The sequence below is a fragment of the Magnolia sinica genome, chromosome 5 (assembly GCF_029962835.1).
Source record: "Magnolia sinica isolate HGM2019 chromosome 5, MsV1, whole genome shotgun sequence".
Lineage (NCBI taxonomy): Eukaryota > Viridiplantae > Streptophyta > Magnoliopsida > Magnoliales > Magnoliaceae > Magnolia > Magnolia sinica.
This window is the reverse complement of record NC_080577.1, coordinates 14,217,874-14,243,546: the sequence shown is the minus strand read 5'-3', so window position 1 is coordinate 14,243,546 and position 25,673 is coordinate 14,217,874. Positions and strand designations below refer to the sequence as shown.

The 25,673-nt window shown below is 40.0% G+C and overlaps 1 protein-coding gene and 1 pseudogene across 1 annotated transcript in view; both read right to left on the bottom strand.

The window, feature by feature from the left end:
• The window catches only part of LOC131245510 (non-classical arabinogalactan protein 30-like), a 47,499-nt gene that overhangs the window by 14,671 nt on the left and 7,155 nt on the right, over nt 1–25,673 (bottom strand). The window lies entirely within an intron of this gene.
• Nucleotides 1,768–4,275, bottom strand: LOC131246952 (pentatricopeptide repeat-containing protein At2g27800, mitochondrial-like; annotated as a pseudogene).

Below are 25,673 nucleotides of genomic sequence, written 5' to 3'. Positions count from 1 at the left end.
GTTTCTAATGTCATGGGATGAAATAGTCTATTATGTTTCCCCAATAAATTCAATTTATACTGTTTTCAATTGTCCCTTTGCATGTACTTGGGATTTTTTTCTTTTCTTTTTTTTTTTTCCTTTTTTTTCTCTTGTAAAGCAGCTATATAATTTCAGTGTGTGCCTTTTTAGGTGAGATTTGGTGTTTCTCAGTCTAAGAAATGAGCATTCATATGGGCAGCTTCTCCAGACGAGACTCCTAGAGTGGCTAGAGCCAATGCAGTCTTTGCAGGCCAAAGAGTTGCAGATATCACTACAGTATTTTCTCTTGATCAAATTCTTTTGCAGCATTAGGCTGACAACCTATATTACCTTCTCTCTTCTTCTTCTTTTTGTTTTTTTTGAATTTTTGATGAGAAAGCTGTGCTATATGGCTACGAATTTAATCCGTAGCTTTTGACCTTGTTGCTCGAACCAACAATTTAGGGCGTCTGGCACAATCGCCGGTAAATCCTTTCCGGCGCTTACCTGACCGCTGGAAAAAGTCTTTGCTGGCAATTGTTTTCTTCTAGTGCACAGGCATGCAGCTTCCATCTTGGTTAGGTTATGAACTTATCTACCACCACATTTGCAATGGTACCCATTATAGTAGAGATCCGAAAGGGAAAACCCATTTCAGGCCTAATGGAAGCCTGAATAGGCTGTTGCCATGATAAGGATGAATAAAAGCTCTGAGAAGCTTCCTACCAAAGGCAACAATCTCAATCTCATCTCCTTTTTAAGTGGGTATCTCAGGATTCCCATCTCTTGATTCTCCAAGAAATATCCACCGCTAGATTATAAATTACACCATAGATGATAAACACGAATTCAAAACCAATGTTACCTAAATCACCAACCACCCTAAAATTTCCATCCATAATAATGCAAATTCCAGATTAAGGTAATTTGCAATCCAGATCACTATGTTTACTGATCCGAAATTACAATTCTATACTCCTAGCATTGATTAAGTTGCGATGCAAATTTATATTTAAAACGTGGATATTTATATTTTGATTTATGCAATAGAATACATATAATGCAATATTAGTCATGCAGGATATATAATACTAATATTCATCATTTCATATATAGACTGCTGGCCAAGCTCGACTTGGTTCGACTTGTGTACAGCTCTACCTATGGTTTAACTGAAGATACAGTTCTTGATGGAGTGGAAGAGCAAAGCAAGATGCATGTAACTTATCCAAAGTAGTTGGGATAAGGCATAGGGTGCATTTGGTAAAGTGAATAAAAAAAAGCCTGAAATTAATTTTTTTCACACCCACACACACCCACACACACCACAATGGGTACTCGAACCCATGACCAGACATTGTTATTATATGATTTCAACCTTGTTATATTATCCTAACTATAAAAGAACTAACTAGAGGACAGTAAAGCATAGGGCTTGACACTGCAAGGATCACTAGATCTTTGCATAGTCAATGAAAGTCACCTAGACAGTCTCTTTCTATTATAATATGCTGAGGGAAGCATCATTCTCATCTTAATTTTCTACTATATTGTCTCTACTGTCCATTTAACTATAGCATATGAAATCTTAATATTTGGCCACTTCTGTGAAATTTAAATGTTTGTGTCTAAGAGATGTTACTGATAGGGGACTCCATAAGCATCATATCTATAGCGTATAAGACTGACTGACCTCACCTGGGCTAAACTTCAAGCTCTTGGTTTTATACAAAAAAAAAGAGAAGGCTATAGCCTATAATTTTAACAACATGCTAAGATCCATGACATTAGAGTAATTGCATAGACTCGTCTTTGTCTGATTGGGCAAACGTGGAAGAAGGAAACCCTTACCTGTTTGTTCATCAATAACTGTCTTCTCATTACGTCTTGCTCGAGCAATCGAGGATGAAAACAAAGGGTATGGGTAATGCACTGCATTGCAACACTACAATATGCTCTTAAGGACTCGAAGAAACGCAGAATTGTAACATCCAAATAAGTTCAAAGAATATGTTCTCCTTGCTAACTATAGTAAGATTGCACAAAGAAATCTATAATAGTCAGTTCTTGTCATCGAAGTAGATTAATCATGTAATGGAAAATCAGAGAATGAAAACAATGTAAGTTACAGACAGGAGAAGATCTTTGGTTTCTGTATTGACATCTTATTTAAACCTTCAAAACTCAATGGGCAAATACGAGAAAGACATCAAGAGGCCTTTCTTGGTCCATCTGAAGACTCCAACAGGATCATCTGAAACTAATAATCGCCTTCAGTCATTACTGCTCGCTTGAAGCCATTCCTTTGCAGGCTTCTTTGCCTCTATAACTGTAGCATCCACCATGTAATGCCAAATTCACTCTGCTCTATCATTGCAAAGCTGTTCTGTAAAGCCCAATGGATCTGAGCCATCTCTACTTCTCCCATTGAAATTAAGTCACCAAAGATACCCTGTTCAAGCTCTCTGTGCAACATCTTTGGCCCCACCCGTAGGAACATGAAAATAAAAGAATGTGTATTCCTACATATCTCAAGATGTGGATATTTGATTGATTTACAGAAAATGATCACAATTCATAGAAAACCAACTTTCATTTCATTCCATGTTTCCATCGTGATGATAATATCTCCATCGCCAAGAACTTCCTTACGATTGTCAAAAAACAACCTTCACCGTCACATATTAACAGAAACACAAAATCTTCATGCTGGTATCAGCCATACTGCCATACCAGTGAGTTGGAGAAGGTATTTATTTAATTCTCATTTCATCATCTCTCCATCAGCTTTCTTTGCCCATCAAGGCCCATTGCTCATTTCAGTAAACTTTAAATCAGCTTTCCATTTAGGGCCCATTTGGGGCCCATTCTCAAAGAAAACAAGAAAGGCCCATAGGCATGGTTTGTGACAATTCACGCAAATGGGCCAAAACTGAGCAGCTTGTGCAACTCCATTCGCCAGTTTCACAGACGGTTGGAGGGGAAATGAATTTGGTAATGCATATAACAAACAATTAACACTCATGCTTTATAAATCTCCAAAAGTAGTTGCAACCTTCCAAAAAATCCATTTCTACCAGTATAGCATCTGACCCACCATCATATTCCTCTAACAAGCATAACAGAACATTTCAAAAGCGCCAACCTTAGGATTCATCAGTTTACCACTACCAAGATTTAAGTTACAGGATTGTAATTCACCCATCACCAACTAATCCAAATCTAACAGTAGAATGAGCTAACATCTTACAGAACAAAAAAGCCGAGAATGCTCAACTCCGATTCATTCCATTTCTCCCATCTGAATTGCCAAAATCATCTTCGAGAAAATACAACAGTTTCCTATAAGTATGCCCATCGACCATGTCCTTGTCCTGCAACTCCTTCAACAGGCTGATTGCATCCCCGACCCTCCCCTGCCGTCCAACACGGTCTTGTACGTGATCCAATCTACCAACCTCCCCTTCTTACCCATCTCCCACAAAATCCTCACTGCCTCATCAACCTCCCCACTGATCGCAAAACAATTCACGAGCGAATTATATGCCCTCCCGCTAGGAGCGAACCCTTTACTCTTCATCTCCCCATAAAACTCCATGGCATTCCTCGACCGCCCTTGTGCACAAAGCCTGTGAATCAAATAATCATACGAAAATCCATTCGGTAAGCATTTATAGACAACAACCATTTGGTGAAATACACAAAGAGCTTCATTTAGTTGAAGCGAAAGAACATACCCTTTGATCATAGAATTCAAGCAGAAGATATCAGGCTCAATCCCATCATCGACCATCTCCCGGAAGAGGCACCGGATTGTCTCCATATACATGTGGTTTATATACGACTTGCTGCTGATGAAACTATTGGAGCTTCCTAGCCGTTAGGGTCAGAGGCTCTTGTTTTAGGTTTATTTCTGTTAAGTTGAATAAGTCCTCCCTAAACTTGAGGAACAAGATTGCTTTCTGTTTAATGTAGTTATGCACCACGATTATAGGACCTGTAAAGTCGTGGGTGGTTATTTTTTATCTTATTGTAAGGCTATTTATTAGCCACAACAGTTGTTTAGTAAAATAACAATTCTCCCAGCTTTCGTGCAATCAGACTTTGCAAGGCTCTCTACTATCTCTATGATTCTAACATTTGGTATCAGAGCCTCCTCACGAGGTCTGATCAAAACTTGTGACTCAGGTATTAGAGTGAAGAACCAGAGACATGGCATCCGAGAATAGCTTCGTGCAACCTGCCATTCCAAGGTTTGATGGTCACTATGACCATTGGAGTATGCTGATGGAGAATTTTCTGCATTCCAAAGAGTACTGGAACTTGATAGAGACGGGGATCACTGCTGCAGCAGGAGGATCAGATCTTAGTGAGACACAGAGGAAGACCTATGAAGATCAGAAGCTGAAAGATCTCAAGGCCAAGAACTATTTGTTCCAAGCCATTGATCGTTCGATACTGGAGACCATTTTGAAGAAAGATACGGCGAAAGATATATGGGATTCTTTAAAGCAAAAGTATCAAGGAAATGCACGTGTCAAGCGAGCTCAATTGCAAGCTCTTCGCAAGGAGTTCGAAGTGTTGCATATGAATGTTGCAGAGTCGGTCAATGATTATTTTGGCAGAACTCTCACCATAGCTAACAAGATACGAACGCATTAGGAGCGAATGGATGATGTGGTAATCGTTGAAAAGATATTGAGGTCTATGACTTCAAAATATGATTACGTTGTTTGCTCCATTGAGGAATCCAATGACCTGGACAAAATGTCCATAGACGAGCTTCAGAGCAGCCTCTTGGTGCATGAACAACGAATCAGCCGACATGTGAACGATGAACAAGCACTTCAGATCACTCATGGTTTCCAGCAAGGAGGAAGAGGTGCAGGTAGAGGCACTTACCGAGGACGAGGAAGAGGAAGGGGTAGGTTTGGGTTCGACAAATCTATCATAGACTGCTACAATTGTCATGAACTAGGGCACTTTCAATGGGAATGTCCTAAGCGAGACAAGGAACAAAAAGCAAACTATGCTGAAACAAAGGAGGAGATGCTGTTGATGGCTCTTGTAAATTCCAACGAGACTGCGACGGAGCACATTTGGTTCCTTGACTCTGGGTGCAGTAACCATATGTGTGGGAGAAAAAACATGTTTTTTGATCTTGATAGCAGCTTTCGAGAATCGGTGAAGCTTGGCAATGACTCGAGTATTAGTGTACACGGCAAGGGTAAGATTCGAATGGAGGTAAATGGGTTTGTGCATGTAATCACAGAAGTCTTCTACGTACCAGACCTGAAAAACAATCTGTTGAGCATCGGTCAGTTGCAGGAAAAGGGGCTGGTAGTACTTATCCAACATGGAAAATGCAGAATCTTTCACAGTGAGAAAGGTTTAATCATGGAAACAGTGATGACACACAACAGGATGTTTGCTGTGCCTGCTCGTTGCGCACCAAAGGAACAGCAATGCTTCTCCTCACTGATCACAGATCAAGCAGACCTTTGGCACTGCCGATATGGACATCTCAGCTGGAATGGGCTCAAAGTGCTCCAACAAAAGAACATGGTGGCAGGGTTACCTCAGTTTAAAGCCTCTCAAAAGGTGTGTGAAAACTGCCTGGTGGGAAGACAGCACCATGATCCATTTCCTAAAGAAAGCATGTGGAGAGCCTCCAACATTCTTCAGTTGGTGCATGCTGACATATGTGGACCAATCAACCCTATTTCAAATGGTAAAAAACGGTATCTTATCACCTTCATCGATGGCTTCAGCAGAAAGACTTGGGTATACTTCTTGGTGGAGAAGTCAGAAGCTTTTTCCACATTCAAATCTTACAAAGCCAGAGTTGAGAAGGAAACTGGAACATACATACGGAGCCTTAGAACAGATCGTGGGGGAGAATTTACATCACAGGAATTCACCAACTTCTGCAATGAGCATGGAATCCATAGACAATTAACGGCTGCCTATACACCCCAACAGAACGGTGTCGCGGAAAGGAAGAACCGCACCATTATGAATATGGTGCGAAGCATGTTGACAGCAAAGCAAATTCCTAAGTCCTTTTGGCCTGAAGCAGTGAATTGGACAGTGCATGTTTTAAATCGATGTCCAACTCTTGCCGTGAAGAACAAAACACCTGAAGAAGCGTGGAGTGGGCACAAGCCATCAGTGGACTATTTTCGAGTTTTTGGATGCATTTCTCACGTCCATGTACCTGACAACAAGAGGGTAAAGCTTGATGCCAAGAGTTTCAAATGCATATTATTGGGGGTAAGTGAGGAATCCAAGGCTTATAGATTATTTGATCCACTTTCAAATAAAATAATTGTTAGCCGAGATGTGGTATTTGAAGAAGATCAGCAATGGAACTGGGATGATGGTCACAAACAGGCCATATTAGCTGAGCTCGAATGGGAGACTGAAGAAGAAGCAGAAGTGGAAGACGAGGGAGATGGAGAAGAGTCTGAAACCAATGAAGAATCTGGAGAAACTGAACCCGAGTCTGATGGAGGTAACGTTTCAAATGAAGAAAACTCACCTTGTGAAATACGAGCTCGGAGACCACCAGTGTGGATGCGGGACTATGAAACTGGACAAGGCCTCTCAGATGAAGAAAATGTTAACCAGGCACATTTAGCCTTGTTCACTGACGGGGATCCCATTACATTCGCAGAAGCTGTGAAGTCCGAGAAATGGAGGAAAGCCATGGATCAAGAAATACAAGCTATTGAGAAGAACGACACATGGGAATTAACAGTGCTGCCATCGGGAGGAAAATCCATAGGAGTAAAGTGGATCTTTAAGACAAAATACAACGAAAATGGAGAAGTGGACAAGTATAAGGCTCGGCTAGTTGCCAAGGGGTACTGTCAGCAACATGGAATTGATTACGCTGAAGTATTCGCACCAGTGGCTCGCTTGGACACTATACGAATTGTTATATCCCTCGCTGCACAGAAAGCTTGGGTGATCTACCAACTTGATGTCAAGTCGGCTTTTCTGCATGGGGAAATTACTGAGGAAGTCTTCGTTGAGCAGCCTCCAGGATATGAACAGAAGGGGCATGAATCTAAGGTTTATCGACTCAAAAAAGCATTGTATGGACTCAAACAGGCTCCCCGAGCCTGGTATAGTCGCATTGAGGCATATTTCATCAAAGAAGGCTTCACCAAATGCCCTTATGAGCATACTTTATTCATTAAAACTGCAGCTGGAGGTAAAATTTTAATTGTGTGCCTTTACGTTGATGACCTTATTTTTACTGGCAATGATGAAGTGATGTTCGAACAATTTAAGAAGTCCATGAAGATTGAGTTCGACATGACTGATCTTGGAAGAATGAGATATTTCCTTGGCATTGAAGTATTACAAAAGGCAGATGGTATCTTCATCACTCAACGGAAGTATGCTTAAGAGGTCCTGGAAAGGTTCAATATGGGTCAGTGTAACCCGGTACATAATCCAGTGGTTCCTGGCTTCAAGCTCACGAAAGATGAAGGGGGAGTGGAAGTTGATAGTACTGTCTACAAGCAAATGGTGGGAAGTCTTATGTATTTGACTGCCACACGCCCCGATTTGATGTTTATTGTTAGTTTGATCAGTAGGTACATGGAGCGTCCCACTGAGTCTCACTTACTGGCAACAAAAAGAGCTTTGAGGTATATAAAAGGCACGGTTAGTTTTGGGATATTCTACAAGAAGGGAGGAAGTGAAGAACTCGTAGGGTACACTGACAGTGACTATGCTGGCGATCAGGATGATAGGAAAAGTACCTCAGGCTATGTTTTTGTAATGAGCTCGGGAGCTGTCTCTTGGTCTTCAAAGAAACAACCAGTGGTTACTCTCTCCACCACCGAAGCTGAGTTCATAGCTGCTACATCAAGTGCATGCCAGGTCGTGTGGTTACGAAGAATTCTGAAAGTTCTAAATCAAGAGCAAAGCAGTCCAACGGTAGTGTTTTGTGATAATATCTCAGCGATTAAACTCTCAAAGAACCCTGTGATGCATGGTCGGAGTAAGCATATAGATGTAAGATTCCATTTTCTTCGAGATCTTGTCAGGGATGGAATTTTGGAGCTAATTCATTGTTCTACACAACAACAAGTTGCAGATGTTCTAACAAAGCCGTTAAAGCTTGATGTTTTTCTGAGGATGCGAGGCTTACTGGGTGTATGTGAATATCCAGGTATAACCTGAATGACAATAGCATTCAGTTTAAGGGAGGATGAAACTATTGGAGCTTCCTAGCCGTTAGGGTCAGAGGCTCTTGTTTTAGGTTTATTTCTGTTAAGTTGAATAAGTCCTCCCTAAACTTGAGGAACAAGATTGCTTTCTGTTTAATGTAGTTATGCACCACGATTATAGGACCTGTAAAGTCGTGGGTGGTTATTTTTTATCTTATTGTAAGGCTATTTATTAGCCACAACAGTTGTTTAGTAAAATAACAATTCTCCCAGCTTTCGTGCAATCAGACTTTGCAAGGCTCTCTACTATCTCTCTGATTCTAACAGCTGCCATGGCTAAGCATCGCAGAGAAGAGGGAGATTGTAGGTCCGGATGGTCGGGTGGGAATTCAGATCCTTGCTCTTCTTCATGTGCTTGAAGACAGTGACTGCTCTGGAGAGCTTACGGCCCTCGGTGTAGAAATAAATGATGGTGTTGAAGAGGGTCTTTGAGGAGGGGATGGGGATGGCGAGTGCTTGATTGACGACAACATCGAGGTCTTCATAGAGTTTGGCAGAGCCGAGATTTTTTACGGTGATGAGGAAGGTGGAGAGGTCGTGCCTGATCTGGGCTGTTGGGAGGCCCAGTTGAAGAGGTGGAGGCAGAGGTGGGGATCTTTCTGGAGGGAGATGGTCTTGGAGAGGTCTTGCGTGGTGAATCTTGGGGGGAGTTGGGAGAGTAACTGATGGATTTGTGGAGATGATGGTGGTGGTGATGGAGGGGATTTGGATTTGGGTTTTGGGATTCAGGATTTTGGTGGGGTATTGGTGGTTGTGGGGTAGGGAGGGGAAGAATAGGATGAGAGCAGAGATGGGATGTCGCTGGAGAGAATGAAATGATTTCTGCGAAGAATCCTATTCATACTGGGAAACAGAGAGAGAGAGAGATGAGGCTTCTACATAACAGAGCTTTGGAGGAAGAAGCGATCAGCTGTGGATTTGGGGATGGCAATGGTACCCTTTCCCCTGGGTCGGGTCCTATTACTCCTGTCCTACACTCGGTTTACCTCGTCGTGTCTGGGTCTCACTCTTGACCATCTGGAATCGGGCCCGATCGGGTCTGCATATTCAGGGTGTGGGTTTCGTCAAATAAATTAAACAAAAGCATTTACGTAGTTAGCCCACTTGATAGATGGCTTTAAATCATACACGTATGTGGCATTTTAACACGTGTGTGCTACGTAAAATTTCTCCTTAAACGAGGAGGTGTCAAGTAGGGGTGCACATCGAACCGGTAGAACCGTGGAACCGGACCGGAAGCATTAGATCGATCCGGTTCTAGACGGCACCGGTTCCGGTTCCGGTTCCAAAATTTCAAGAACCGTTGGATACGGATTGGTTCCGGTTTAAGGCCTTGTAGAACCGAACCGTGAACCGAACCATTGAAATGGGTTTGCAGATTCTGATGTAAGCAGATGAATTTCATGTGAGATTTTCAAAATTAGCTTTTTTGGGTTTCCATTTTTGGCGAAATGGCTCTCCAGATTTTTGTTTTTGTAGGTGGATTTCATTTGGAATGGTTGATTTTGTTGAGTGGGAATGTTTAAGCGTTGGGACTGGTTGGTGGTGTTGTAGAAGGCGTTTGAAAATGGCAGTTGGAAGAGAGCATATATCAAAGGAAAGGATCAAAGGTAGAACCCTATGATAGTTGGCTGCCCACCATTTAAAAATGGTGGTGACTCAATCTCCTCACCTGTGGAACTCATGCATAACTATCCAGACTTGATTTTTAGGCCAAAATCGTGGAACCGATCCAGAACCGAACCGTTTTTCATGGTCCGGTTTCGGTTCGGTTCCATGGTACCAACGGTTCAATTCCGGTTCCTAAAATGGTAGAACCGTTAGGAACGGTTTGGTTCCGGTTTCACCCCGGAACCAGTCCGAATCGACCCATGTGCACCCCTAGTGTTAAGTCTAAACCGCTTATACCACAAGTTAAAAAGTCCTTACAGCGGATAACTTTTGACTTATCTAGTACGTGTGAAATCCTACCCTTTCAACAAGGGTACTCATCATGTATCCAACATATACCATCAGAGTAAACCTGGTTTCCGAAGGGGTGTGAGCGGTGGACCCAAACCCGGATCAATTTCTTTTAACGGGTTTGAAAATCGGACTTGCCTAGTTTAAACCGGGTCTGATCCATGAGTACCCTTTGACACCTCGAGCACGCGTTTGGGCTGTGATTTTGTTTGGTGCTTGGGTTTGAGCTTTGGAAATTATTGTTGTAAAAAGTTGTATCCTTAATCTGCTTTACATGGTTTGATGACATCGAATCCGGTCGATGCCATCGAGTATTTTTGAAAATTTTCACCCCTGATCGCTGGATAGTTTTGATTGTTCTTCGATGTCATCGAAGGTTTACACAGATTCATTTGCGGAAACGCAGATTCTGCGTTTTTTGTTTCCTATTCCGATTCTACTTCTTTCTAAACCTATATAAAAGGGTGTATGTGGGATTGGGAGGTATTCCAGGGTATTCTAAGAGGTCTAAGTATTTCTAAAAGGGTTCTAGGATTTCTAAAGGGGCTCTAGGGTTTTAAGGGGTGGAGAAAAGGAAAGGTTTGAGGATTGCTTAAGCCAGTTAAGTCCTCTATTTTTGTAATATGTGCTTTCATAGTTGAATTTTCTGTTGCTTTGTGCCGTGGTTTTTTTTCCCGCAAGAGTTTTCCACGTTAAATCTATGTTCTTTTGTGTTTGCTTGGTGCTCTTGGATTGCTATCCTAGATCTAGATCTGTATGATTCCGCAGACCAAATCCCAACAAGTGGTATCAGAGCAATCGTTGGGGCACATATCTAAATATGAAGGATTAACTATAATGGGAAACGCCAAGTTTGATATTGAGAAGTACTCAGGTAAAAATAATTTTGAGTTATGGAAGGTTACGATGATCAGCCTATTAACCAAGCAAGGCGAGATTAAGGCTCTTGAGGAGTGAAAATCTACTATGAAGGATGAAGAATGAGAAAACCTTGATAGTAATGCTTTGGCTTCTATTCGTTTATGTCTCACGGATGAGGTTCTCTATAATATTTTGAGGGAAAAAACTTGGGCTAGTTTATGGACGAAGTTAGAGAACATCTATGCGAAGAAGTCCTCTGAAAATCGTCTACACTTGAAGCTACAATGTTATACCTTCAAGATGGCAGAGAATGAAGATCTAGAAGCACAGATCAACAACTTTAATAAATTGATGTATAAATTGCTGGATATGGAGGAAGCGGTCAAAGATGAAGAACATGCATGTATATTGTTGAATTCTCTTCCTGCATTGTATGAGTCATTCAAGAACACAATGTGCACTGTAAACAAAATCTTGAGTGTAGACACCGTTATCTCAACCCTTCAATGGAAGGCCATGAGAAAGCTAAACGACGACATGGGGACATCTTCCGATGCACTGATTATGAGGGAAATGAATTCTGAGCAAGGTACAGGATCTTTAAGGTCAAGACCTAAGTCCATGGGTAAAGACAAAGGTAAGTTAAAATACTAAATTGTGGGATGGAAAAACATGTAAAGAAGGATTGTACAAATCCTAAATTTAAGAGAGAAGAATCCGAGGCTTCGTACAGGGAGGTCAACATTGCCACGACAGATGGATCGAGTGGATGTGATGGTGACGTCTTGTCCATGTCTACGATCAGACGCCCATACGATGATCGTAAGGGCAAATGTATTCTAGACACAGGGGCATCCTTTCATATGAGTCATCATCAGAGTTGGTTCATCAGTTACAGAGAGTGCGATGATGAACATATATTTATGGGCAATGATAGTGCCTTTAATGTTGTGGCTGTTGGTATGGTACGTGTTAAGATGTTTGATGGGACAGAACGAACCTTGACTAGGGTGAGGCACGTTTCTGACATGAAAAAGATCCTGATTTCTCTCGGTGCATTCGAGGCTATGGGGTGCGGGTTCGCAAGTAATGATGGTGTCCTTAAAGTATCTAAGGGGGCACGGGTGATCATGAAAGCGCAGCGACTCGATAATGTTTACAGGTTGATCAGGAGCACTTTAAAAGGTGGAATTGTAATGGCTATAGCAGATTTCACCTTTGCACGTGTGTGGCATGTTGGGCATGAACACATGAGCGGGCAGGGCAGGAAGGATGTGACGCGCGGTCAGAGATACAGAGCAGGTGGAGCAGCCACCTGTGAGAAGAATCACACCGCATAATCGCAGGTGATTGGCAAGGTATATGGACGACTTCAATATCACAGGGGATCCGTCTTCTATTTAGATGGCTCTAAGTGAGCTTGGTGCTGAGAAATGGAAGGTGACTATAGGTGATATGATGGACTCGTTGTACCAGATCGACACATGGGAGCTGGTGGAGCTTCCTGTGGGCCGAAAAGTGATTGGATGCAGGTGCATCTTCAAGGGGATACGACATATATACAGAGTGAGGCTGGTAGTGAAGTGTCATGCTCAGAGAGAAGGGATTGACTTCTTAGAATATTCGTGACGGTGGTATAGTAGGTATCTATTAGATCCATATTGGCGCTGTTTGCCCAATGTGATCTTGAGTTGGTACGGAAGGATGCGAAGATAACACTTTTGCATGGAAAATTGGAAGAGCTGTTCTACATGAAGCAACGAGATTGGTTCGGAGCTAAAGGGGTAGAGAACAAAGGTTTGCAGGAGGTCATTGTACGACTTGTCGCCTAGGTAATGGTATAAAATTTGATTCTTTCATGGTGAGTTAGAAATTGTATGTTGATGACATGTAGATCGCCAATCATGACATGTCTGAAATCAATGTAATAAAGACTCGGTTAAGTGGGACATTCGAGATGAATGATCATGGTGCTGCAAAGATGGTTCTCGACATTAATATTTATAGAGATTAGAAGAGGAGTAGGCTTTGGTTATCTCAGGCAGAATACCTTGAGTAGGTATTGATCAAGTATGTGATGAACCAGACAAAGCCGGTGAGTGTTCCCTATGTGACTCTTTTCAAGTTTTTGTCAGGACATGTTCCAAAACAGATGAGGAAAAACAGGATACGTCTCATGAGCCTTATTCGAATGCGGTTGATAGTGTATGCCATGGTCTGTATTAGACCGGTTATTTCACAGGCAATTGGTGTTGTGAACAAATACCCCAGTAAGCAACATTGGATGGCAGTGAGATAGTTACTTCGATATATTCGAGGTACAGAAGACTACGTCTTACTTTTGAGAAGACAGGAGCAAATGAGGCAGAGCATGTGGATTCAGATCCAACATACATGCTCGCCAAGGTTGTTCCTACAGAGAAGCTCAAGTTTTGTGCAAATTCTCTGGGCTTGGCAATGACGTAAAAGAAGGACAAAGTGTGCACAAGAAGCTATGATGCGAGGCAGATATATGAGAAGAGGACAAGAAGCTACATATTTGAAGATTGAAGACATGGTGGAGTTTGGTATAAACAGATGTCTCCAATCTTCTTTAAATGGTTCAATGACATTGAATTCGGTCGATGCCATCGAGTATTTTCAGAAATTTTCACACCTGGTCGCTGGACAGTTTTGGTTGTTCTTTGATGTCATCGAAGGACCTTCGATGACATTGAAGGTTTGCGCAGATTCATTTTCGGAAACACAGATTCTGCGATTTTTATTTTCTATTCTGATTCTACTTCTTTCTAAACCTATATAAAGGCGTATATGCGGGATTGAGAGGTATTCTAGGGTATTCTAAGAGGTCTAAGTATTTCTAAAAGGGATATAGGGTTTTTAAAGGGGCTCTAGGGTTTCAAGGGGTGGAGAAAAGGAGAAGTTTGAGGATTGCTCAAGCCGGGTAAGTCCTCTATCTTTGTAATATGTGCTTTCATAGTGAAATTTTCTGTCGCTTTGTGCCGTGGTTTTTTTCCCTCAAGGGTTTTCCACGTTAAATCTCTGTGTTCTTTTGTGTTTGCTTGGTGCTTTTGGATTGCTATCCTAGATCTAGATCTGTGTGATTCCGCAGACAAAATCCCAACAATTATAACTAGCGGCCCAAAAACAAGAAGGACCTCGTGCCAGTGTTTACACCAATTTTCTATGCCCTAAAGTGGATCAATCAGGGGTTTACATGTGTTGACACTATTAAAATGACTAGAAACCTTACTTATCTGAGAGTATCTTTGTTTAATCTTCCTTTGATATTATGCATTCTGTTATTAATGTCGAGACACGAACTCTTATGCCCACCTTTAGAGAAACAAATCAATGGATGACACATGACCGTATTTATCGTGCCAATTAATGAGGCAGCTGATTGCTTGCCTCCAAGTGCAGAGGTTCGTAAGTAATATCCTGTGAATACAGGGTCGATCCTAAAGGGAAATGAATTGCGAGAAGGAGAAAATCAAATGCAAAACCAAGTAATAAAAACTAAACTAATGATTTGATTTTGGGATTTTTAAATGGATGTAATTCAACTGAATTAAAATAACACCCACGCTTCAAAGTTCCACACATAGGTTAATGTTCCAAAATCATGATGACTTGGATAACACAACTAGGATCTGAGCATTATGGTCAGCCTAGTTGGAAAATAAAACAGTTTAAATATTTTAATAAATGATATAAAAGATTAAAAAATAATGAATTTGCACCATTGATATATATTCTCAAGCGTAAATGATTTTAAGAATTCAATATCAATGAGATAATGAAAATCAAATAAATATAACAGGTTGAGAACCTCTCTTATCTAGGAAATCTGATTGATTCAGGGTAAGCCTATTCATCAATGTGGATCTCATATGATGGAAACATACGGATCTCACAAGAGGATAAAAAACAAAACCTAAATAATAGATAACATGCATATACCATTCTTCTCATCATTAAAACAATCAATCATCATAATTTAAAAAATTATTAAACCCATGTGCTTCCTTTTTAGCTTGGGCTAGAAGGAACTTAGAAAAATATAATTAAAATAAGAAAGAAAAAATAAGAAGTAAATAAATGCAAATAGAAAAGATCTAAAAAAAATAACTTATATAACTTTAATAAAATTAAAAACTCTTTAAAAACCCTAATTCTTGCTTTGGGATGCCTTGAATGATGCTTAGGAATGCCCTAGGAAGCCCTATTTATAAGTAGGGAACTCTAATTTTCGTACAAAGTTGAAAAACCCTAGAAATCGCCTCAAATATACATATTTTTTCAAAATAGACTTCTCGCTGCACAGTTTGTTTAAAATAGATTTCTTGCTGCGTAGTTTTCCAAAATAGACATCAGAGCTTCAGAATACACTTTTTCAGGACGATTTCGGGATTCTTCACTTCAAATCTTCAATTTTCTTCATTCTTTATTTAATTTTCTTGGATCTTTGGCATGTGAATTCTTCAATCTTGGTCTCCTAAGATCTATCCCATGCCTTGGTGATTTTTGAGCATCAAATTCATGCTTTTAACACCCTTTTTCAATCCAAGCACTTAAATTCACCTTGCAACACATACATGAGTAAAATAGAATATTAAATGGATTCATGTTCATAAAACCAAGATATAAATGGGAAAAATTATGCAATATTTGAGTCCGAACGCACCCCCAACCAGCATTTTGCTAGTCTCGAGCAAAATAAGCGAAGAAAAATAAAAATAAGAATAAAAACTAATTCTATAAACAAAATTAAAATAAAAATAAAATTCTAACTACACCACTTTCGCAGGTAATCTTGATTACATTTAGCATATGCAACAAGCCTTTAAACCCCTAGGTTTTCCCATAGTGGAGGAGTTATAGTCCCGTGAGGGTTTCCAAAAATGTTACCCACAAACATTGAAAATATGAAAAATAGTTCAACACTCAGAATTTATACAATTATGCCTCCATTCATCATATGAATTCCAAAAGAAAACAATACTTACCCTAAGTCTGAAGTTAGTTAGAATCTCAATTTCCTAATCCATTACATCATTGAGTTCAAAGACCTAATCAAAATTTAGAATAGTTATAATCCATTATCCTTAGGTGCTCCGTGATATTAGTCTAACTTTGAGAAATATGCATGTTCCCTATCCTAACTCCTTTCAATCATTCCAAGAATATGAAATCTCTAGTTATCTTATTTCCTTCATGGCATTTCTTCTTTTATCATCATATCCTCATTATTATAGACCACCCTTAGATGAAGATTCCCACCAGGTTTGCTTCATAACATAAGGTATCGTACTTGTAATGGTAACAGTAATGGATACTTAGGTATCCTTACTTTGGATTACTGACACGATTGTTATGGTTGCATTCACGCTCTATAATAAAATTTTCTTTTTCCATCACTCTTTTTTTTCTTCAATATTCTCTCTTTTAAACATATATCAATGGTACTAGTTCATTCAACCTTGTTTGAATCAAAAGTTATTATTCTAGTTCACATATCATATTTCTCACTTAGTTAGCTAGGGTGTATTGTGAATTCAGTACATCAAATTACAACTCACTTTAAATTAGTGATTAGATAATTGAACTCAAGTTTATAATTTTTAGTTATCAGAATTCTGACTACTATCGACCTAGACTAAGTATTAACTTTGCCTTTGGAATTCACATAATATAATGTTCACATTCTTATATATATTATTTTGAAAACGTTGAAAAAATTTCCCCATAAATATAAAAAAAAAAAATTGAAACTTAAAAAAAACCTAAACCTCACATGGATGACTATCCACACCCCCCAACCTAAAATCTACATTGTCCCCAATGTAATGATAATGTAATGCAAAGAACAATAAAAATAAAAGAAAGAGTGGATAGTACCTACCATGAAGAACTCACCTGCTAGGTGACACTAAAAAATTTGAATATGATACAAATCCTACACATGCTCCGTCAGACTAGGAGCATCAATCTGAATATTCTGGCTCATGAAGAGGAAAAGACTCCTCTCCCAAATGAAAGTTTTCCATATAAGGCTTCAACCTTTGACCATTAACCTTGTACACATTGCCATTACATGGATTTTCAATTTTAACAGCTCCATGAGTATAAACATTCTTCACAATGAAGAGGCCTGTCCATCTTGATCTTAACTTTTTTGGAAAGAACTGGAGATGAGAATTGTATAATAGGACCTTTTGCTAAGGTTCAAAATTCTTCCTCAAGATATTTTTGTCATGAAAAGCTTTGATTCTCTCTCTTTAGATTTTAGAATTTTCATAGGAATCTCTCATCAGCTCCTCTAATTCATTTAAATCTAATTTCCTTTGTCCACTTGCTTGGTCCATATCAAAGTTTAATTTCTTTATTGCCCAGTAAGCTTTATGTTCCAATTCCACAGGTAAGTGGCAAGCCTTCCCATACACCAATCTGTATGGAGACATTCCAATCGGGGTCTTATAAGCAGTCCTATAAGCTCATAAAGTTTTGGATAGTCTGAGGGACCAATCATTCCTATCTAACCTTATAGTTTTCTCTAGAATGTGTTTGATTTTCCGATTAGAAATCTCAGCTTGCCCACTCGTTTGTGGGTGGTATGAGGTGCTCACTTTATGCTTGATGCCATATTTCTTTATCAAAGCCTCAAATATCTTATTGCAAAAGTGAGACCCGCCATCACCAATGATGGCCTTTGGAGTTCCAAATCTATAAAAAATATTTTCCCTGAGGAATCGTATGACCACTTTGTTGTCATTGGTCCTACTTGAAACTGCCTCAATCCACTTTGAAACATAGTTCACACCAACCAATATATAAAGAAATCCAAAAGAATATGAAAATGGGCTCATAAAATCAATACCCAAACAATCAAAAATCTCTAATGGTAAAATTGGGGATAAAGGCATCATGTTGTGCCGGGACATTCTTCCCAACCTTTGACATCTATCACAAGTAATACAGAAAGCATGGGTGTATTTAAACATGGTGGGTCAGTAAAAACCACACTGCAAGATTTTCGCAGTGGTTTTCTTAGCAGAAAAATGGCCACCACATGCTTCCATGCGGTAAAAAAAAAAAACACTCTGAACTTTATCCTCTGGGACACAACGTCTAAAAATTTGATCAGTCTCATATTTATATAAATATGAGTCATCCCAGAAGAAGTTCCTAACCTCGGTTTCAAAATACTTCCTATCTTGTGACTTCCAATGATATGACATTTTTTTCGTTACAAGATAGTTTACTATATCCGTATACCAAGGCAATTTGGAGATCACAAATAATTGTTCATCAGGGAAAGTGTCTTGGATATGCATCTCTTTAGTAGAATCATTTAACACCAATTTGGAAAGGTGATCGGCCACTACGTTTTCTACTCCTTTTTTATCTTTTATCTCTAAGTCAAATTCTTGGAGTAGTAGGATCTGTCTCAAAAGTCTTGGCTTTGCATTCTTCTTAGATAACAAATATTTCAAAGTCGAGTGGTCTGTGAAAATGACCACTTTGGATCCCAGCAAGTAAGACCTAAACTTATCCAAAGCAAAAACTACTGCAAGTAACTCTTTTTCAGTTGTTGAGTAGTTCACTTGGGCCGAGTTTAGAGTTCTACTCGCACAGTGAATAACGTAGGGCCGTTTATCTTTCCTTTGGCCCAAAATAGCCCCTATGGCATAATCACTTTTATCGCACATTAGTTTAAAAAGAAGTGTCCGATCTGGTGGACGCATGATAGGTGCAGTGGTAGGGATGATTTAATTTTATTAAATGCACTTGCATACTCATCTGTCCACTTGAATAGAACATTCTTTTGAAGAAGATTAGTCAAGGGTTTAGTAATGACACCAAAGTCCTTGATGAATCTTCCATAGAAACCAGCGTGCCCTAGAAGTGATCTAATATCTCTAATAGTTCGGGGGATAGGTAGATTAACAATAATGTCGAGTTTTGATCGATCTATCTCGATTCCATTTTTGAAGATGACATGACCCAAAATAATTCCTTTTTAAACCATAAAATGACATTTCTTCCAATTTAAGACAAGGCGTTTCTCTTCACACCTAGACAAGACAAGAGATAAATTGTTGAGGCATTCTTTAAAACTACTCCCAAATACAGAGAAGTCGTCCATGAAAACCTCAAGAAACTTTCCAACCATATTGAAAAAATACTTAACATACACCGTTGGAAAGTTGCTGGGGCGTTACACAATCCAAATGGCATCTGTTTGAAAGCAAACGTGTCAAATGGACAAGTGAACGTGGTTTTCTCTTGGTCTTCCAGGGCTATCTCTATTTAGTTATATCCAGAATATCCATTAAGAAAACTATAGAATGAGTGACCTGCTACCCTCTCTAAAACTTGATCAATAAATGGTAGAAAGAAATGGTCCTTCTTTGTGACCTGGTTCAATTTTCTATAGTCAATGCAAACACACCAATCAGTGATGACACATGTTGGTATGAGTTCATTATTAGAATTTTACACAATAGTTATTCCTGATTTCTTTGGAACTACTTGAGTTGGACTCACCCAAACACTATCGGGTATTGGGTAGATGATCTCATATCTAATAATTTGATCACCTCATTTTTTACAACTTCCATCATGTTTGGATTGAGACGCTTTTAAAGTTGTCTAATTAGTTTGGCGTTCTCATCGAAGTGGATTCGATGGGTGCATATGGAAGGGCTTATACCCTTGATGTCAGAAATGGTCTAGCCCAAGGCTCCTTTGTGGGCCCCTAGAACATTCAACAATTTAATCTCTTGATCATTGTCTAAAAATGAAAATATCACCACAGGATAAGTTTTATTTTCACCTAAGTATACATACTTAAACTCATTTGGTAGTGGTTTTAAATCAAGCTTTGGAACATTGGTTGGTGATTGCAGAGGTCGCGAGTCCTCGATAGATAGGATTTGAGTGTGCGATCTCCACTGGTACATACCAATATCCTGGGTGGTAGTGCTCTCATTATTATCACAAATTTCAGCAAGCACTTTTTTCAAATAAGAATTTTTTAAGTCCCCAAGGACTTGAATCAATTCCTTAGTCAGACTATGTTCCAATTCCTCTTCTTCTATCAAGCAGTCCATGAAATTTAGCTCATGGATTTCATTATTATCAATGGGCTGCTTACATAGATTGAAAATATTTAGCTCTAGAGTCATGTTACCAAAAGACAAGTTCATTATTTCATTCCTGCAATTTATGATTGCATTTAAAGTTGCTAGGAATGGGCGACCTAAAATGATGGGAACTTGAACGCTAGCATTTACACAGTTCAATGTCTAGTATAATAAAATCCACGAGGAAGTAGAATTTCTTCACTTGGATTAGTACGTCCTCTAAAATTTTCCTTGGTACCTTAATAGAGCGATCAGCGAGTTAGAGTATAATTGTGGTTGGTTTAAGCTCGCTTAACCCCATTTGTTTGTAAACCAAATAAGGTACTAAGTTGACACTTGCACCCAAATCTAGCAAAACATGCTCAATTTGAAAATTTTCAATAATACAAGGAATAGTGGGACTTTTCGGGTCTTTATATTTGGGTACGGCCCTTTGTTAAATGATAACTAGTGCTCACTTTCTCAGTAAGGAAGGCCTTTTTGTGCACATTTAATTTCCTCTTTACAGTGCACAAATCCTTAAGATATTTAACATATGATGGAATTTGTCTAATGACATTAAGTAGAGGAATATTGACAGTAACTTTTTGGAGCATGTCAAACACCTCTTGATATTTCATAGGGACAGTCGGATTCCGAAATGTAGATGGGAACGGAACTGGAGGCTCTTATGACTTAGTCTCTTTATCCTTTTGCTGTTGCGGCTCTTGAACCATAGTCGGTTCATCATTTTCTTGAGACAGTGGCTCATCTTCCGGTATTTCTACTGGTTGCATTATCTTGTTATCGACCTTTTTTCCACTTCTCAAGGTAATGATGGCCTTAGCTTGTTCATGATATAACTCACTTGGATTTGAGTCTCCAATGAAATGTGTGTTTCTAGGGTTTGGCACAGGTTGAGAAGGAAGGGTGCCTTTTTCCCTAGCATTTAGTTGAGTCTCAATCCTAGCCACAACTATCTTTAATTCATGATTTGATTGGATTAGAGACTGATTCATTTGAGCTTGAGAGTTCATGAATGCGGTCAATGCATACTCCACAGATGATCGCTTTGGCGGGGGCACATATGGTGCATTATTAGATGCCCCAAAGAAGTTGTTTTGTGGAGACATTTGAGGTGCATTGGGCGCATTAATTTGTGGTCCATGCCTCTAACTAAGATTAGGATGGTTACGCTAATTTGGATTATACGTGTTTCCTATTGGTTGCATAACTGTCCTTTGGTAGTTATTTATAGCATTTGCTTGATCATGCTCATGCGTGTTATTTTGTACAACTAAGATTATTGGACAATCCTTTGCGTCATAGTCTGTACCATCACAAATGTTACAAAAATTATCTAAGGAAGTGTTTACTTTAACCATATCAACCTTCCTAATTTCCAAGGCATCGACCTTTCTAGCCAACGCATCGAATTTTGTATTAAGGTCGTCTTCCTCTCTTAGGACATACATTCTCACTTTCTCTCTAGGAATGAGTCTAGTTTGGTTTGATTTAGCAGATACATCCCATATTTACGTATTCTCTACTAACATATCTAGAAAATCCCAAGTCTTATTATGATTATTGTCAAGAAAGGTTCCACCACACATCATCTCTATGAACTGACGGGTATCCATGGTGAGCTCCTTTCAGAACGCATCAATCATGTGCCATGGTTTATAACCATGATGTGGACAAGTAATTAGAAGGTCTTTGAGCGCTACCAAGCTTGAAAAAATAGTTCATTCCCCTTTTGGGATAATGACATGATTTCTTGTTTTAGTGCATTTGTTTTGTGCTTGGGAAAGAACTTTTTCAAAAACTTTCTACTTAAGGCTTGCCATGTAGTGATGGTATTAGGTCTTAGAGAGTTGAACCATGCTTTGGCCTGATCCTTTAGAGAAAATGAGAATAACCTAAGCTTAAGTACATCCCTATTGCCATTGTTTACTTGTAACGTTGCAATTACTTCCTCAAAGTCCTTGAGGTGCAATGTAACGCCTGAAAATTGAAGGTCGTGCATACGCTCGACTCCCAAGTTCCTGGGTATCACTTTTATCTAATCTTTTTACTAATTTATGTTTAATCAGGGTAATGCACAATATGGAATTACTTGAACATGAAACATGATCACAACTAGTTTGTTGAAATGAAAAGAGATCAATATATACAAGTCCAAAAGAATATAGATGGGTCACATAAGGCATTGCCCAACAAAATCCCAAAAAGAATGTCATGTCCAAAAGAATAGAGTTGAGTCCACTACTCAGTGATCCAGATCCTATCTACTGGGTTGATGAGGAACCGTTTATCAGCTGAAAATAGGACAATGCGTCCTCCTCCTCAAGGCTTGCACCGCTAGGCTCCTCATACTTTGCATCACCTGCGTCTACGAGAGAGTTTGGTTGGTGTTTTAAAACACCGTTCCAGAGTGGGAGTGAGTGATCAACTCAATGGGCGCTATTAGTCTTAAGTTATAACAGACATTAATTATATTATGAATTTAATGAAAGGCAAGCATTCATAAACACCTAACTAATCTTGTTAATGCAGGTGCATAAAAATGATATGATGGATGCCCTCGCTACAACACTCCTTCAAGCGACTCCATCTAACGATCGCGCATGACCAACATTCCCTCAATGCGACCTTGACTGCCGAGTCATCAACCTAACTAGTATGATGCGATATGATAGTGTTAGTCGGGTTCTTAGTTAATCCCATTCATCTAGCAGGTTGGGGAAACTGATACACCCCACGTATCAATGCCCTCAACTAGTTGCGATGCCTAAGTCCCTCAATGTGTGAGGCCAGGGCTCCGAGATCCTTAATCCTATCGGGTTTTCCATCCCCGACTTCAAGCACATGGGGAGCGCTAAGAAAAGGGATCGCTCGCGGTCACTACGGGGAGGCTTGTCACCCCAGCGTAGGCCGACAGCCCGGTCACAATATCCCATTCCACCATATCCGGCTCACGAGTCGGTGGATCGGCTTCAATTGGTTATCAATGGGCTACAACAGTTGTACGATGTTCCAGGTTCCATACATATGTGTGCAACTAGGGTTAACAAACAAGGTTGGTTAGTAAGTAGATTAGACCGCACGAGTTCAGGTAAGCACATGACAGACGACATTGGGTACGAGCGTCCCATGTAGTCTAACTACTGTCGCCTACACTCACCCGCCCAAATCCATGGGTTTAGCCTCAAGATAGTCCTGTCAACGGGACCACCTTCACTCGCCTCATATTCCTAACCAACCCAAAGGTCCTGATGGTAATCTGTAACATGCCAACATTCATGGTTATCATTTAGCATATGCAATATCACGCATTCATATTTCTCAACATAGAATTCAAATTTACTACCAAGCAAAGCTAACATTGTTGTGACATCAAGTGCATGTGTGTTGTGTGGATTAGTGAGGAAGCTAAGCATTTCACACACACACACACACACATATCATAGGAACAAATGCACATGGGTTAATAAATCATACATGCTACAAGGTAACATCATACCCAAATCAACAAGACATGCACATGCAACATCAAATTTATACCATTCATGGGAGAGACAACAACATTCTATAACTATTCCATGTCGATTGAAAGAATTAAGGTAATTGGTGCTAAGCCACCTAAGGATAATAGTCTGCACCTATGGATTGTTGAAGACTTGGAAAACGACCTAGGAGAGTGGATTTTGGGGTCGATTGGCTGAAATCCCTAAAGCAAACACTTGTATGTTAGAATTACAAGCCAATCCCTTCTCATCACAAGGTTTTAAGAAAAATGGATGAGGGATTTACCTAGACGATCAATAGAAGCGATTCTTACGGTTGAGGCGTAGGGTTTTCTTGGAGAAGAGGTAGGGAGTTGCAAGATTAGGTTTCTCAGGCCCCACCTCGATCTAAGGTCCACCCACACTCTTCTCCACTCTCTCTTTCTCACTTTACTCTCCTTGCTCTCACTTTCCCTTAGGTTGTTAGAGTAATGGGAGAGTTATGAGAAAGAGGGCCTTAGGACTTTATTCTCTATACTTGGTCCCTTTGGCCTTAAGTTTCCTTAAATGCCCACAATAGCCCTCTAGGACTTCCTATTGCTTTTGGAGTGGCCCCAACACCCCCTTGGCCACCAAATTTGGTGTGTCGATGTCTCATGGCCCGATGAGGGGCCATGTAAATTTTGGGGATAAACGGATGTGGGGTTTTATCACACGGTTCCGATCTGTAAATGGCCCTACGGGGCCCATTCTGGTTGTTGGGGTGGTTCTGGTGGCCCTCTGGCCATGAAACTTATAGGATAGGTGCTCCATGGCCCGATGAAGGGCCATGAAAAATTTGGGAACGATCGGATGTGGGGTTTGATCATACGGGTCCAATTTACGATTAACGGTCACCGTTTCACGATCAGGTCCCAGATTTCGTGGACGGGCGTAGAAAAATACGATAAACCTTCACCGTAAATGTAAAAGAGATCCGACGACTGGAAAGCCTGATATTTCAGTTTTATTTACAAGTGTCCGATTCAATTTTGGCTTGGGGTGAGTTGTGTTTGGCAAGTGCCGCTGGGATGGTGTGGATAATTAATTTCTGGGTGTCCATTGAGTTCATAGTCCGCAATGGACTACAAGCCCAGTGAGATCTTCGGTTCCTTAATTTTTTAGATTTTTTCCTAACCATCCTTGGTCGTCATATGGCCCATACGGGCTGTTGTTAAGTGTAAACGGGCCATCTGGCTTGACGGCCCCAACTTGGTCTGATCATGACCAGACTGGTCTACTCTAATAGGATAGTCTTAGGTTAATTAATTGGTGATACCTCACACACAATGGTTTAAGTGAACGGTCCTGCGGCAAATCCTACATGGATGCCTCAGGACCCTGTTCTGGCTGGATAGGACGTTACATGCAAGTAAGGGCTTTCAAAATCTAAGCCATGAAATTTAGGAATTAATTGAATCACACTTGGTTTAAAATCAATGTTCCTTGTGTGAGCAGGGAACACTATGCAAGATGGTAAAGTTAATCTCTCAGGGTGTAGATATTCACGTAAAGTCTGTGGTTGGTTTAACACATTCTTATGAACTTCATTTTCATCCTCAAGAGGAGGATTGGGTTGATTTTCTCTGTTTTGATTTATAGTTGGATTTGGATTATCAACTGGTCTACCATGGAATCCAAGTGATGTTGAGTGTCTCTTCTAAGTGAATGATCAAGGCCTGGAACTAGTCCACCTTTGGAAGAGGGTCGATTGTTTTGATCTCTACTCCAACGGGACATAAACCATCCACACTACACAACAAATACTACTAATTCAAATAACAAGTATGATACTTAAAAATAAAATAAAAACTTAACCAACAACCTAGGCGGCATGGCTGACCATGAGGGTTCAGTCCACAAAGCAAAATAAATTAAAACCCAGGCGGCAGGGCCGACCATGAGGGTTCAGTCCACAAAGCAAAATAAAA